This window comes from Harpia harpyja, chromosome Z, assembly GCF_026419915.1.
Source record: "Harpia harpyja isolate bHarHar1 chromosome Z, bHarHar1 primary haplotype, whole genome shotgun sequence".
In the NCBI taxonomy this organism is placed as follows: Eukaryota; Metazoa; Chordata; class Aves; order Accipitriformes; family Accipitridae; genus Harpia; species Harpia harpyja.
In genome coordinates this window covers 29,437,470-29,453,211 of record NC_068969.1, presented here as the reverse complement: position 1 = coordinate 29,453,211, position 15,742 = coordinate 29,437,470, and the positions used below count along the sequence as shown (strand labels likewise).

Sequence of the window (15,742 nt, the reverse complement as noted above, 5' to 3'; positions counted from 1 at the left end):
AGAGGCTGAGAAAGTTAAATAGCCACCAATCTATCTCCATATCCATTCATGGCCGAGACTATGAGTTGTGAAGTCAGGCACTTGCCCACTGAAACACATTAATTTTGTATTATTTCCTATATAGTTTCGCCAACATCAGACAGAAATAGCCCTGGCTCTGCTGTGGGCTGACCACTGGAGACAGAATGGAAAAGCTCTGCAGCTCATGAGCCACACTCCAAGACCCTGACATGGTTTCTTAATTCCAAGTATTGCCTGAGACAGAGTAAAAACTATTCACATCATTCATTTATTTGCATATCCATCTTGTCTATCACAACAAAGAGACAAATTTAGAATGGTTTTTGTAAAATTTGTCTTCAGTGTCTAGCTGCATAATGTAATTGCTAGTGAGTTACTACTTGCATGAAACAGCCTATTATCCAGTATTATCCAGTGAAGCAGACTGCCCTCATTTCATAATGCGGACATGCACAGTGCTGTCTGTCTCCTCATTGCCCATCCAAGTTCAGGACACCCATGGCAGACCTGGGTGAGAAGATCTGCATGCTGGCTCCCGCTTGTGCGGTACACCGCGACCGAGCAGTCTGAGCGCAATCTCTGTCTCCAGCTTTGTCTAATGCATTTCTGCCCTCACCACCTTCTGAAAATTCACAAAGTAACAATGAGGGTGACTGAAAAATCATGAGATTAAAAAAATAATTTAAGGGTTCTTGTTTCTGAGCCTCGCTGATGTTAGCTGAAAAATTTTCGAGCTCTTTTTCCACACAGCTAGATGGGCAAGAAATTTATATTAAAAAGTGCAAGACAGCAATTGATCACTTCACTGCAGCATCTGTAAATAAAATACAGACTGCCACCAACTCACTATAAAACCATAAATGAGAAGGAAATAGTTGTTAGCATCTGGTATTTGCAATACTGTACATGGTGGAAAGCACTTCTTCACTGTCGGTGTGACAACTTGCTGATGTTCTGAGATGACCCTACCATATTTATATGCAAACAACAGATACTGCTATCAATACCTAATACCATCATCCATGATCTTGGAATGGAATTAGATCAAGAGAAAATGAGGTATAACATATAGAAAAAGAATTGTATCTGGAATTTGCAAGCATGGATTTGAGTAATGGCTCTACCAAGCCATGGCAAGTGCCACTTCTAATAAATTAGTGACATCGTTGGTGGACCAATTCCTCTCCCCACCAGATTGTATAATGCCAACTCTTCCATTTGGCTGTGCCAAATGGGTTTTAACCCTCTCCCTGCTGAACTTAGCATGAAAAGACATCTAAATAGGAGTACTTAAAAGGTCTGTGACTCACCCTAAAATATTCTGCAGCTCCATAGCAGAGCAGAGACTGTGCACAGGCCTCCTGCAGCAAGCCAGCCTGCACGCAATCAGCCTTCCAATCAGTGCGTTAAACCCCTTAAATCAGTCTGTTTTATTACCTCGGCCTTATTAAAGTGCCTTTAACTATCTACTTTTATGTAAGAGACTGACATTTGCCCCTGGGCAAGAACAAAACTCAAAGCAACCCAAACTGTTGCTGTCCTTGCTCGAGTCACCGCGTGCGAAGCTTGTGCTCTGCCACCAAGGCAAATTACTCAGGGCACCCCCAAAAAGCAGACACAGGTATGTTGAAGACCCCTGTGACCACACAATTTCGATGAAGCTTCAGCAAAGGAGCAGAGAGGGCTGCCCGTGTGAGTCTCAACACAGTCGGTGAATTAATGGTCAAACCCAACAAGGTGCTGAGCACCTCCTAAAAAAGCGCTCAGGATCCTCATGTCCCAGTCATACCAACAGTGATGGAAACTCTGGGTGCTCAGAAGTTTCTGGACTGATTCATTAAATCATACGTGGCTGACTGAAGGATGCATATTTTGAATTAGCAAAGCAACCATACCAAACCCTGTAGGGCCAAAATGCCTTCTCTTATTTAATCTTAAAAAAAAAAAAAAGACTCCCTTCCCGAGTGAATTAAAATGTCACTGTATGTATGTACTGAGTATCACATCAGCCTATAATGTAAAGAATCAATTATAGATTCAGAAATTCTTAAATGATCTGCAGGCTTCCAGGATTTTTTTGCAGTTATTTATGTTGAGCTTTCACGGGAGGCCTCAAAGACTGAAATAGGAAAAGAACTTTAAACATAAAAACATAACATAAAAAAGGTTATGACACAAACACAATAAAAAAACCCCAAACAACTTTTTGGCATTAAAGCATATGCTCTGCCCCCTGCAGCTAAAAGTCACATACTGAGAGTGCATGTTCTGTCAAGAATTACTACTTTCAGGCATGGCTGGTGATTTTGGACAGTAGCACTTAAGAAACCTTCAATCTGGCAGTTTTCTCACTGCACATTTACTAAAGCATCCCCACTGTCCAAACTCCCAGGAGTTTGGGGATCTGACCTCTTGGAAGGGAAAAAACATAAAATAAAAGGTTCCCGGGGTACTGTTTTGATCTGGTCTGTGCATTTTTTCCCCCCAGCCATATCATTATTCCAATCTACTCCCTGGAAAACGTTGCGAATGCAAGAGCACTTCCCTCCTTTCTTTCCTGGGAACAGAGTGGAAATGAAGCTGGCCACGGCCCACACAATTGCTGTTAAAAGTAGTAGTGTTCTCAGCAAAGAATTATTTACAAGCTGTAAGATCAGGAACAAATTGATCAGCACAATTTATTTTACAAATTTCTCTTATTGCAAATCGCTTGCCTGAGGATGTTCTGGAGTTAACACGAATAAAAGGCAGACTTCACTTTTTACTATTCCGTGTTTAACTGTGCTGTAAAGGGTTTGTTTATTTATTAGAAATTACATTAGCTAAATGCACATGCCCCCCCCGCCCTGCCTTTTTTTTTTCTGGTTAGCAAATTCACAAAGCAATCCAGATTTCAATCCATTTGCTGTATGTATGTATTCAATGAATTTGTAAATGGATTGTTCATAAATACTTTACTAAGGCTTATTTGTTATTCCCTGTGTGTGATTGGCCACCTTAGCAATGCGATATATTTGCTTTACTCCCTGACTGGGGACACTGTGGACATCAAAAACAATGACAAGGGATAGCTTCTTCCTGGTTAACACTTCCTAACAGAACTTCTTTTGCTATTGTATGTCATACTGGGGAGGACACTGTTATCAATAACTGTCAGTCCTCTGTATCTTGCCAAAATCAACAGATAATGCCACCCAAGACACCTGCCAGAAATCAAACCTCAAACTTTCATCCATGTATTATCTTTACACATACTAAAAAAAAAAAAATTCCTATTTTACATTACTTAAAAAGCTTTGCCCGACTGTATTGTACAGTGTTTATATCTTTAAAAAAGACAGGAAGCGTGTTTTCAAAATTATGAAAACAGCTTAAAAACTATGAACCTGAGAAACTTTGGGTCACCTGGATTTTCAGTCCCTTAGCTTTTACTTTTTCTCTGCCTATTCATATAGTCATGGACAAGCAGGTGTGACAGAGATGTCTACAGGTCCGTGCCCTGGCCGACAGCAAGACCTGCTGCACCTATGTTATTTCTGGCAAACATCTGTCTAACCAGTCCTTAACCACCTCCTCCAGTGATGGAAAGTCCACAGCAGTATCCTCCAGCCATACCATTAGAAAGTTTCCCTTAGTGTCTAACCCAAGCTTTTCCTGCTGCGATTTAATTTTATCCCTTTTTGTACTATTTGCCAGGCGTACGGAGAGCAGACGGTTCCTTTCTTCTTTGCAACAGTCTTTCACACACCCAATGATTTCCACCATGTTCTTTCTTTCAGTCCTCTTTTTTTAGGTTAAGCCGTCTCAGTTTTTTCACCCTTTTCCCAAAGGCCACATTTTCCAGACTTCTCATCACTTTCGTTGCTTTCCTTTGCAGGTTCTCCAGTTCTTTCTCCCCTCTCGTGGGCTCTGCTGCCCATCAGCATACACAGTCTCCCAGCTGAAGCCTCACCAACAGTTTCGCAAGCTATAGGCTTATTTAGGTATTTCAGTAAAAGGTTTGTCTTTTCTCCAGCGATGCATCATTGTTGACTTATCTTCTGTCTGCTGCTGCAAAGGGTAGCAATTTATTCTCCAGGGGGGAAAAGCGACTATCGCTTCACTCCAGCTCCTGTGATCCGCTCTGTGCCGCCTCTGATAAATTCACCCCTGCACAAGCCACACTCCTCTTCTTCGGGGTCCCACTTCTGCTAGGTCTGGATCAAAATCCGCCGTCGCTGTGATCCCAGTACTGTGCAGCACGCGGTACCTTTCAGCAGTCAGGAGCAGCAGCGCTTTCATGTCTCGTGGCGGTTGGTGGGAAGAAAGGCTGCCCCTCAAAGAGGGACTGGAGAGCAGCTGCTGCCGGTGTCAAGGCACGAGTAGTACTGGTGCAGCACTGCCTTCCCTTGCTTCTGAGTACATCCAGAAACAGGAAAAAGTCTCTAATTTCTTTCATGAGTAACCACAGAGTTACTTAATTCATTAAGACACAGCCAAACTGGTGCCTGTGCCACGTGCTCCAGAAACTAAGTTAACAACTGAGCATGGGGAGCCCAAAGTTTCCATCTGGAGGGCAAAGACACGGCTCTAATTCTGTTGCATTATTGCTATTTGTTGCCTTGCACTATCCTAAGCGATTAGCCAAACCCAAACAGTCCCCAGATAATAATTCTGGAGCAAAGCTGATACTCACGTGGCAGAAAATTTGCACAAAACCTCCCTGTAACTGGAACGCATTGAGGAAATAAGAAGGCATGAAGACATCTAGTCCTAAATGGGTTTTGCAGACCTGCCTCGGCAGTCTTTTCCTCCCAGCTCTGACAGCTGGACCAGAAGAGAGAATCTGATCCCACTTCTTTTTCATGAAGGAAAAGATGTAGAAAAATATCCTGTTGCTTCAGAATAATCATGTCGCGTTTTGCTAGAGATGAAGTTTTCTATCAGTTCAGGAAATGCAGCCAGTGCCATGGTGATCTACACAACAAATACTTGAAATTTTATTTTTTTTTCCTTCTTCTATGAATCAAAGTAAGGAGACACGGATGGTTAGAGTAGGTCAGAAAAGGTGTTCCATGTTGGCTATTTAGGCAAAACGCAGTCCACATGAAACCTTAGAAAACATTATTTGCAACTAACAGATGGGGTCATCTTTGTGCCCACAGAACCTCCCTCGTACATGTCCCGTGGGAAATGCAGGACACAGGCAGAAGTCACCCAGCTGTGCATGACCAGAACATGAGATGACTTGTACAACGAGAGGCTGAAACTCCAAAGGGTTTGCAAGACACCCGAAGGGGTCAGAGTCAGCCTCAGTTTCTTTATGCATACCTCTTTCCTGGAGAAAACTGTGGAGCCTGAGGTGAAGACCAAATCACTAACACATTCAGAAGCTAACGAGCTATTTCTCCTTCCTGTCCAGACCTCAAGGGTCCACTCACCACCACGCTCAGAATCAGCTAAGTGAGTCTGCCACCCTTCTGATGCTCAAAAGCTAGCAGCCTGCCCAGTTTCCTCTCCACACACTATAACCTCGCCATGGACAAATATGTGTATGGTAAACCTTACAGCTATTGCCTGCAAGAAAAGGAAATCAACTCCGACCTTGTACATAACCGCAACAGGTCATGTGTCAGTGAGGTTTTTGCGTGTGCGACTGTTTTGTTATCTATTGTTGTTCTCATGCAAGTAGTGTTTTCTTTAGTGTTATTGCTTTACTAACTCTAGTCATTATGGCTGTATTAATCTTAGTTAATAAAATAAGTATCTGAATTAAGCAAGGGCTCATCTATTTCCCTGGCATAACTACACCCCTGCTAATCCATCAGCTATCACAGCACGCCACTGTGAGTTTTGGTGGGAAGTGAGTGGGCAAAAAGCATTGAAGGTCCTGAGACCTGGTGGTCCAGCTCCATGATGCCCTCTGAGATACCGTGGAGCACACGGGCAGCACGAGGCTGCTCTGCAACACCCATGCTAATGCTGCTCGTAATGATAATTCATTATGGCTGCTTCTCTGAGCAGACGGTCGGAGAAGAATGATGCTGATTAGAGGCACTGCTGACAAAAACAGTGGGACACAGAAAGAGTAAAATAGATGTAATTTCTACAGAGTGGAAAATCCAGAGGCAACTTGCTACCTCCAAGCAGCAAGTATGTAAGAGTAGCAAGTATATAAGACGAGTAGATCAAGGCTTCCTTTACATAAACACCATGGATCAGCATGGGTCAGGAAAATCTAAAATACACCAAAAGCCCATTGGCTTCAAATTCTAAAAGTTTTGAAGTTCATGGAAATGCAAATTTCCTGGCAAACTCTAGAAAGTGTACAAATCAAAACACATGGGAAACTAGGATACACAGGTTCTGCAGAGAGCCAGTTTTTGTGCCTAAGATTTTTGGTTCTTGCCTAATATGTATATGCAAAATCTGACAATAAAATTCATCCCATTTATCCCACCCAGAGACAGGTGTCTCATATGAACATGGTGCATCTGCCAAACAAGATTACAAAACTTTCTGGAAGACGCTACTCACAGAGAAAGGAAGCATGCATGCTTTATTACAAGTAAACAATTAGAACAAAGTTAATCTAAAATAGTTAAAAAATATCAGATCCGTGACCATAGCAGTCCAACCCACACTAGGTCTCCCCTTCCTACATAAGAGGAATCTGAGATGAGGCAGCTGCATGACAGGGCAATGCTGCCTGAAACTGATAAACCGATGCTCCCCGCTCATAGCTCATTTTTAATTTTTAAGAAAGAAATCAATGAGTGCAGATAAAACACAGAGGGCTGTAATCCCCTGGAGTGATCTTGTCACAACATGTGTTACTGCAGTTCTACACTTTTACCTTTGCACTTTGTTGTATGTAACAGAGCAACATAATTAACCACTGGTAGGTAGTGTTTACGTTAGTTCTCAAAAGGTTAAGAAGCTGATTATAGCTAAAATCAGCTTTGCCTGGGGCTTTAGTGGCTCTGTGTAATCAAATTAGACAAGCAGGGCACAGTGTCACCTAACACAAACCAGTGGCACTTTCTTCTCTCTTTTGACCTTTTTCATTAGATGAGCAAGCCAGGTTTTAGCTTATTCCAAACATTTTGAACAGATTAGTTCCCAATAAACTCTGAGCGATAAGCCAGGCATTCGTCCACATCATTTCCATGAGCGACTCAGTGAGACTGCACTCAAGAGGTTCTTCAGGAATAGTGTCAACTTTGCTTTCCTCTGAAATAACCTCTTGATTTAATTAATTTTTCTTTTTCTTTGGGGGGTGGGGTGGGTGGAAAAGGTTTCAGAAGGTGAATGGCAATGACTTCAAATCCCAAAATATCTTTAGCCGCTGTCTTTGTCTTGGACATTTTATCGTTTTGACTCTAGAGCTGCAGAACAGTCCCTCCAATCCAACAGCAAACAGATAACTTCATAAACACGGCGGATAACGCATTAGCATTTCTAAGAAACCACGGGTAACCCGCTCGGCAGAGTTGTGGCTCACCCTCTCTACGCAGCCACGCCACTCTTTGAAGTCAAGCAAGGTGAACGGTATAATGGAGGTGTTTAAGGAGGTTTAATAATGTAGAGAAAGGAGCAAGCCAGACCCACATCAGAACGCTTTGCGCACGGCTGTACCATAACTAAATTTAAATGCAGGCTGCAGCGCCCGTGGCTTCCATAATCTTGGTATCTTTGAACATAAAGGGAACAAAAGATTAAACAGGCAAAGAATATACAAAGCAAAGTAATGGCAAACTTAGATAAAAACCTGCAAGTTAAGGAACGCACTATGCCTTCCTGAATTTTCTGCACTAATGTAAAAAACAGTAGCTAACTACATTTGTTGAATCTTTACATATTTGATCCTTAACTTGAACTCCAGCTCTGCCCGCGTACGTACTGCAGCTAATTTACAGAGCCTTTATGTCATGAAAACAAGCAAGCATATGAAACAATAGCTACTGCAGATGATTTGTGCTTTTTTATTTACAGCCAATAAAATCAAAACTTGTTATTTTAATTGATTAAGTAATAAATAAAGTTACAGAAGTCAAGTCTCTGTACTTGCACAGTCTGATGATTCCTGCTAATCCAGCAGTACTTAACAAATTCACATGTGGTTAGCCTGCCTTGCCATAGCTGTAGATCACATTTCTATGCCGCAAGCTGTGCAAAAAAATCAATATGCCAAGTTTAACATAAGGACAGGAAACACGATGTCCTCCTATATTTTCAATGAACTTCAAATGACTGTGCTGTTCCTAGTCTGCACAGTTTATTTCAGAGAAATGCATTCTTTAAGAAGAAAAAAGAACTAACTATCACGCAGTGAAATACATAAATGCATTGGTGGAGTCATACCTGACTCCGTAATAACAATTTATTTCAAATAATCTGACATTTTGATTGCATCATTAACCAGTCAGAAAGCTCCCCTCTCCCCCTTTACTTTAAAGCAGAGGCATGTTCTTCAGACAGAACATACACTAGCCATACATATTTTAGATTTAACAGTAAGTTCCTGTACGCTTTTTTCATACGTCAACTCTTTAGAAGACAATACTCCTTTTTTTCCAGCTGACCGCCCTACACTGTAATTCATTTATTTACACCTAGTGGCAACCACCATCCATGCAAAACAGCCCGTTAACTGCCTCCACGTTTCTCTACTGCAGATCTGCCATACATGAGCTGCAGAAGCACACCATTTGTGCGAGGAGGGTGAGGATGAGACACCCCCCACGATGGGGCAGGGGCATCCATGGCCAGCAGGCCAGCACCGTGCTGCATGGGGAGAAGCTGCCAGTGGCCCCACTGCTGCCAACCTCCTTCTGTGTACAGGGGAGGAAAAAAAGAAAAGATTGGCTTTAAACACTTGCATAGGCATTTTCAAAATGCAAGACTACGCAGGGAAGCAGAGAAATTCTCCTTAACATACGATCGGCTCTTTCAGTGGTAATTTCTCTTCATTGCAATGAGCGGCTGTAAATGGATTAATGGCATTTAGCTCTAGAGAGAATGTCGTTGATCTGTACTGAACATATAAACTGTTATATAAAACACACTCAAAGACCCACACTTGTTCCTAACTTTCTATTAATGTGTCATTTGCAAGACAAATTTTATTCAGAGATTAATGTACCATTTTAAAAACCGTAGGCATAAAACTCCCAATCAGAAAATAACAATGTAACAATTTTAAGTGTTGAACAATATTAATACTGCAATAAATTATGATTTCAGTACATATTAGCCTTCTTATATCGGTTCAGAGCGTGTAGCACAGCCCTACACTACTACAAATGAGTTGTTTCAGGGACTTCCAAAATATCAAATATGCAAAGTTTGCTTCCACAGTCTCTCCTGCTAATGCAAAAGAATCAATAATATTGCAGCAATAAATGATAATCATTGCCCAATACCGACACACTGTTCTGAGGTGCATCAGAGGATGAGGACTGTCACTACAGAACAAGGATGGGAACTGATTTAATGGTATGTGCCGTATACGTGAAGATATCCTGGAGTCCCAAAGCACCTCTGCTTGTGCCAAGCTATAGGTAACATCTGGACATAAATAACAGTCTAAACAGCTTGCTCACCTCATTCAGGAGTTTTTACGCAGCGGTACTGCTCAGTCAGGAAACTTCCCCAAAGCAGACGGCTTCGTTAGAGTTAGACAAATGAGACTGTGCATATGTAAATCACCATTGAGTTTGTACTAAATCTTTAATATCTTAATGCCTCCATTTGCTTTTTTTGCCCGACTTTGACATCCCTTCAGTGCGAACAGCTATATTTAATTTACAAGGGGTTTTTGGTGGTTTTTTTTTTTTCCTCCCCAAAATCAGAAGGCAGGAAGTAAATGGGTGTAACTTAAAGAGGCAGCTGAGATGAGTTGCTGGCAGGGTGAAGTGGTAGGTTTTAGTAATAGCTGGAAGCCGTAAGTGGTTCTAAGCTTTGAAGTCAGTGCAGCTTTGATGTGCTACTCCCATAGTTAATCGCAAGATAGTCTTGAAAGAAAGATTTCCCAAATACCATCCAAGTGTCGTTGCTTGTGAAATCCTTGTATGATTTTTTTTTTCCCCTGTTGAACTTTAAATCTAACATTGGGCTGCTCTCACTCCCTCTCAGTCGCTCTTACTCTCTTTTAAAGTGTTCTAATTGGTTAAAAGGATAATTAAACCCGTGCTCAGTTTGGTGCGGGGAAGTAGCTTGCTGCATGTTACTTTGCTTTGCTGAATCGATTTAGAATATTTTCCTCCCCAGATCTGTGGTGCTCAGACACCGGGAAGGACCACAGGGTGGGATGCTGAAGCAGCAGAGGGTGGAATCCAGAGACCATCCCTGCCAGCATACCCGGAGGGGTTCACTCACCTTCCCCTCTGTGGGAATGGCCGTGGCTCTCCCGAGGCAAAGCATCCACGGAGGGGAAGAGAAGGAAACCTTCCTCTCTGCTCTGCCCATTGCTTTGGGATGGGCACCATCAAGGAGAAGCGACTGCCTGATGCCTGGGAAAGAGGCAACGTGTTTCAACACTTCGCTATCAAAATCCACCCATGTATGTTGGGATTGATGGGAAACATGCAACACCGTGTCTGAGGGGGAAAAAAACCCCAAAACTATTAGGAACAGGAGAGTTTCCTTGACGGGTGTTTGTCTCCCATACCGAAACACCATGGAGGAATATCTACTGATTTTTCCCACAATATAAATTGTCCTTGAGTTGCACACTTAACCAATAAGAGCTTTGACATTTACTGAAAATATAAACAAAACTATCCTTGGACAGTTAGGTTTAAGAAGGCAACTCATAAAAGCCTGATATTTAGTATCTTTTGAAAATGATTGTACAATGCCCAAGTTATTTTAATAGCTAGGTTTTAAACCTAAGCCCAATCTACGTGTCAAATGTCATCTACAAACCACATGCTGCAGCATAGCAAAACAACCATTTCTGATGAGTCCGAAGCTAGCGGGGCACGAGCATTAAAGCGGTTTGAACCACAATCTTTATTCCATGTCAAAAAGCTGTTTACCTGGGCACAGTTATATCTGAACGGAAAAAGGAGACGCCAATCACAAAGACCCATGCCTGTCTAAATACACAGAAATAAAGAAAATGGCATGTGACCGGTAAATTACAGGAGAGCAACACGTCAAGGTTAGAGGTCACTGAAGATTTCAACAAATCTCAGAAGATATGGCAACAGATTAAGTAAGGGGATAGACTGCCCTCCAACCTTAACCTGTTAAGACCTTTGAAGTCTTGTGGTGACCTCTATCCTGCTCTTTCATATTAGTTGTTAGTTACACTAATTACAGCCTAATAGTCCACCAGAGCCAGATGCTTTTTCTGCAGCCATCCAGAGAAGGAGTGTCTGTGAAATGGCCAAATACTGCCCTGCACATCACAGGCACTCACCCTTGTAAGCAGTGTCCTGTGCCCTCTTGTACAGGTACAACCCACAAGATGTTAATTACGTTCTACACCTTCAAGAAGCTGGTGCAGTCTTTACCGAGGTAAGCCACAAGTTAAATAGGCCAAAGCCCAAACTCAGGTTTGTCTAAGTGGGGTCTGACAACAATGCTGAAACAAATTTAGTTCCAAAACCCGTTTTAATGTGCACTGGCATGCATAATGACAACCAAAGTGAGGATGTAAAGTGCAACCCCTCATAAATACTGCATACCCAGCACTGAAATCAAAGGAGTAACTTGCTGTTGCTGCCAGTGAACTTGAGTGAGGGAATGTGGGATTAGATGTGGAGTCTATTTGCATTGATTTTGCATCAATATCCATATTAATGCTAACACAATATTGTATCATATTTGGGGACAGCACTCAGCTCACAGAGTCTCTCTGGCAGATGAAATATCACTTGTAAAGCTTCAGTAAATCATTTACTAGCATTAAACAAAGTCAGGCACTAAATTAGAGGAAAAGTTTAGAAAAATCATACTGGAATTAACACAATGTATAACAAAAGAGCCTGTGCATGTAAAGAATAACTATTCAAAATCAATTTCTATTTCCTCATTTATATGAGGGATATTTTTTACATGGTTGATAAAAGCTTTGGGTGATGACATATCAATCCACCTGTGACTGCTGGTACCTCTGTTACCAAGATAAAATTATTCATCTGTGGGTGCAAACTACAAGCTGTGAATACACTGCTAAAAACATACAAATAAAAATGTAGTTCCAGTGAAGACCCAAATGAGCAGAAACAAGGACTTCCCTGCATTGATGAGTAGCAGAGCTCTCAGAAAGCAAAATGAGACCATCTGACAGCAAGTGATATAAATACTCATACCATCATTTCATCTGGAATTTCTAAACTTTTAATAAAACATAAGCTTTATGACCTACATGCACAAAACAACAGAAAAGATCCTCACTTCTCTACTGAGCCCTGAGCTGCTCTGGAACAAAGATACAAGGATGTGGGGAGATACGGGAACTGATCTTCCCAAGCTTACGTGCGTGCACCTTCTACTGACATCATACAACATGATGGATTCTGCAGTGGCATCTGCTTCCCAGTCCAACCAGGTTTCCCACAGGCTGGGTATACCAGTATGAATGCACAAATTGCATCTAATCTCCTTGTTTAAGGCTTCTTCTTGCTGGGTTGGCTCAATGAGAGCAACCCATGGTGTTCGGCTGGTGGGAAAGCCCACTGCAGTTTGGTGCCATCTCCTCTGGATGTTTGTGGTTTCTTTTCACTTTGTCCTTACCCAGAGGCAACAAATATGAAAACCAATCTCTTGGTTCTTCTTCTGTCTGTCACTGACTTTGCCTCTCCTTAGCATACAAAAAATCTTACTGTCAGCTTGAGTGAACATCTTGGCTTGCCTTTCTGCCTGTGAGGCTATTCCATCCCATGATCTACTTCTTCAAAAAATGCATGACATTTACAAGGTATTGGTAAAAATAATCAATTAGCACAGACTGGCTGATTAAAGTAATGGAGACTAGCAATCCCTTGAGTCCTGATGCCGCAGTGTGCAAGCAATGAATGCCGTTCCTTGAAAAAAGTAAGCAGGAATCATTCTTTTTTAGTATGGATGAGGAAAGGAGAGCCTTCACCTCTATGATAGTGCAGTGGTTAGGCCACCAACATTAGAAGCAACAACCGACTTCAGTTCCCATTTCAGTGAAAGGGGTCTCAGGCCAACATCTCACAGGAAGGTGACCAAATTGCCAGCCAACAGCTCACGGTCCCTCTCCTGCTCTTTGAGTTCCCCGTCCCCTAAGGTTGCACTCCTTCCTCTGCACAGGCAGACAGATCTTTATGGGAAGCTGACGCTTTCCTGGAGGACAGGAGATGTATGCTTCAAGAATAACGGAGAGAACTATGTCAGACAAAGCATGACACAAATGTTTAATATGTTTCATCCAGTGCTATTAAAAGAAGGAAAAAACCCACTCTTAAAAAGTGTCATTAGTTCACACTCAGCATTTGGTTTAAAATAGTGGTCTGCAGGGACAGAAGGACTGACGTGAGACCCACCAAAACCATTGGGAATCTTTAGTGGCAGCTGAATCAGGTCCCCAGCTGCCAAAAGAAATTTGCAAGATTCATAAGCTGTGCTGAATTTGCAAGCTGTACCTAATGTACGAGTCTAAGTTCTGCAATCAGTAGCAGGAAACTGTCAAAATCATAAATGTCCGGAGCACTCCTGAAACAAAAAAAAATCCTGTCTTGCAGCTCTGACACACATTATTATCAGTGTCCAGCATAGTACTGCGTTAGGAAATCTTCAACCATCATCTTACATGTGTTTGATTTTATGGGCTTTTATGGGAAAATTTTTGTGCTGAAAAGGGAATAGATTTGAGTGAATGGAGCAAGTTGCATAAGCAGATGTCTAGACCTCTGCCCCCAAATTACCCAAATAACAAACATTTTAATGTGACTACTCAGAGTAATGACAAGTCCTTGAAGTTCAATTACCCTAGAATTGCAAAGTGACACCCGCTCCTGGGGCACAAGTGTTTTGAGATTTTATGTTCCCTATATGTGCAGCTGCATATGGAAAACTCCAGTCGGAGCAGCCACAGCATGCACACCTTCTGGCAGGGCTGGGATGCTCCCTTTCACACCAAGCACAAGTGTTCAAATACACAGGAGAAACCCTTCCAGCTTAACACTCAGCTCAGTGTATAGTTTAAACTCTGACGTAATAGCACCGATCATCGGGAGGCAAAGATGGAAACAAAATATGACCTGTCTTGCCTAGCAAGGCAAAGTCAGGGCTAAGGTCTGCCCTCACGCACGTGTGTAAACTGTCTGCAGGGCTCAGGATCCCATGGGGATCCTCATGGGAGTATCTAAGAGTCAAAAATTGGCCTTCAGATTTAAAATATATGTGGGATTTATTTATATGTAATAAAATCATATGTATGCATGTTATATATTATAACATGTACCATTTCAAATGATATATTAACATAAAAGTCTCAAATAAAGTGACAAGAACTTTTACACACAATGCCTCATTTGCATAAAGATTAAACTCACAAAAAGACAACACTTGTCCTTAAAAGTAGTGATGGGCACTTAACAGTGTTGTTCAAAAGTACATGATACTTGCCTTCAAACTGACTACTGTATTCACAGCAGCAACAACGAACACCATCTAAAACAGTTTACTCTATTGACCATGCTGATTATTTCTCTCTTAAACTGCTGCAGGTATGTCTCGTAAACCTACCTAAAATAAAAGGATTAATATGGGAGGAAATGTTCTATTCCCTTCTTTCACATAAAAAATGGAATATAGTTTTAAAAATATTACTTATTAAATGTGGCTCACTAAATTACAGTATTCATTGGAATACATAAATATTCATAATGTTGATATATATATATTATCAACAATTATCACATAGAGCATGGTTTTCATGTCATAATGTAAGAATATAGTATGTCTGCTTAAATTAGCCTTGTCCTTAACACTATTTGTTAAGTAATCAGCATCTGAACATTAGCAGTTGTTTGCTTTTGATTTTAATAAATAGATAACAATCACAATGCATTTAAAGCAAGTCACTTAACTGTCCCTGTACATTAACATGACGAGATCAGTTGCTGACACTGGTTAGCAGAAAATGACAAGTCCTCTCCACAGAAAATTGGGCCTTCCAAATATAGGCATGTTCCTTGATAGGAGAAAGTTTAAAGTGCAAATATACTGTGAAAAGGGCCTCTAAAAATGGCATCGCAGAGCTCTATGTTTCTCATCTTTTGGTTATCTCACAGGTTGGGAAACTAATCTTCTCGGCTGAGAGCTAGCTGGAGCAGCCAGAAAACTGTTAAATTAGCAACTTGAGGGCAGGGTGCTAAGAAGGCAAATATGATATAAAATTAACCTCCATGTGTTGCAAATAAATTTAATTTATGTGGCAAAGAAAAAGAAAAGGAATGTTAAAATGAATTCTATGCCACTGCTAGCAGTTTTTCCAATTCTTGTTTGTGTCCAACCACAGCCATGAGCAGGAATTTGATATAATTGGCATTACTGACAGCTGTTAAAATAATTTGTATGCCTGAAGTATTAAAGTTTCTGTTTATTACCTAGAGTGATTCAAGTGCATAAAAGTGGTGAGGATGTGGTGCTCTATTCTAAAAACACTGTTACTTGTTCCAACCATACTAATAAATCTGAGCTTGGGTCTTCAGTGCATGTATGCTAGCGTGCTAAAAAAGCCCAGGAGGAGATGGTGGTG

General features: G+C 41.4%; 1 protein-coding gene across 11 annotated transcripts in view; it reads right to left on the bottom strand.

The window, feature by feature from the left end:
• The window catches only part of FAM172A (family with sequence similarity 172 member A), a 271,889-nt gene that overhangs the window by 44,838 nt on the left and 211,309 nt on the right, over positions 1-15,742 (bottom strand). Inside the window, exon 11 of one of the 11 annotated variants that reach the window (XR_008233477.1) lies at positions 7,505-7,693. The exons of the other annotated variants lie outside the window; for them this stretch is intronic. The gene's annotated coding sequence lies outside the window, so the exon portion shown is untranslated. The remainder of the gene's footprint in view (positions 1-7,504; positions 7,694-15,742) is intronic. 11 annotated transcript variants of the gene reach the window in all.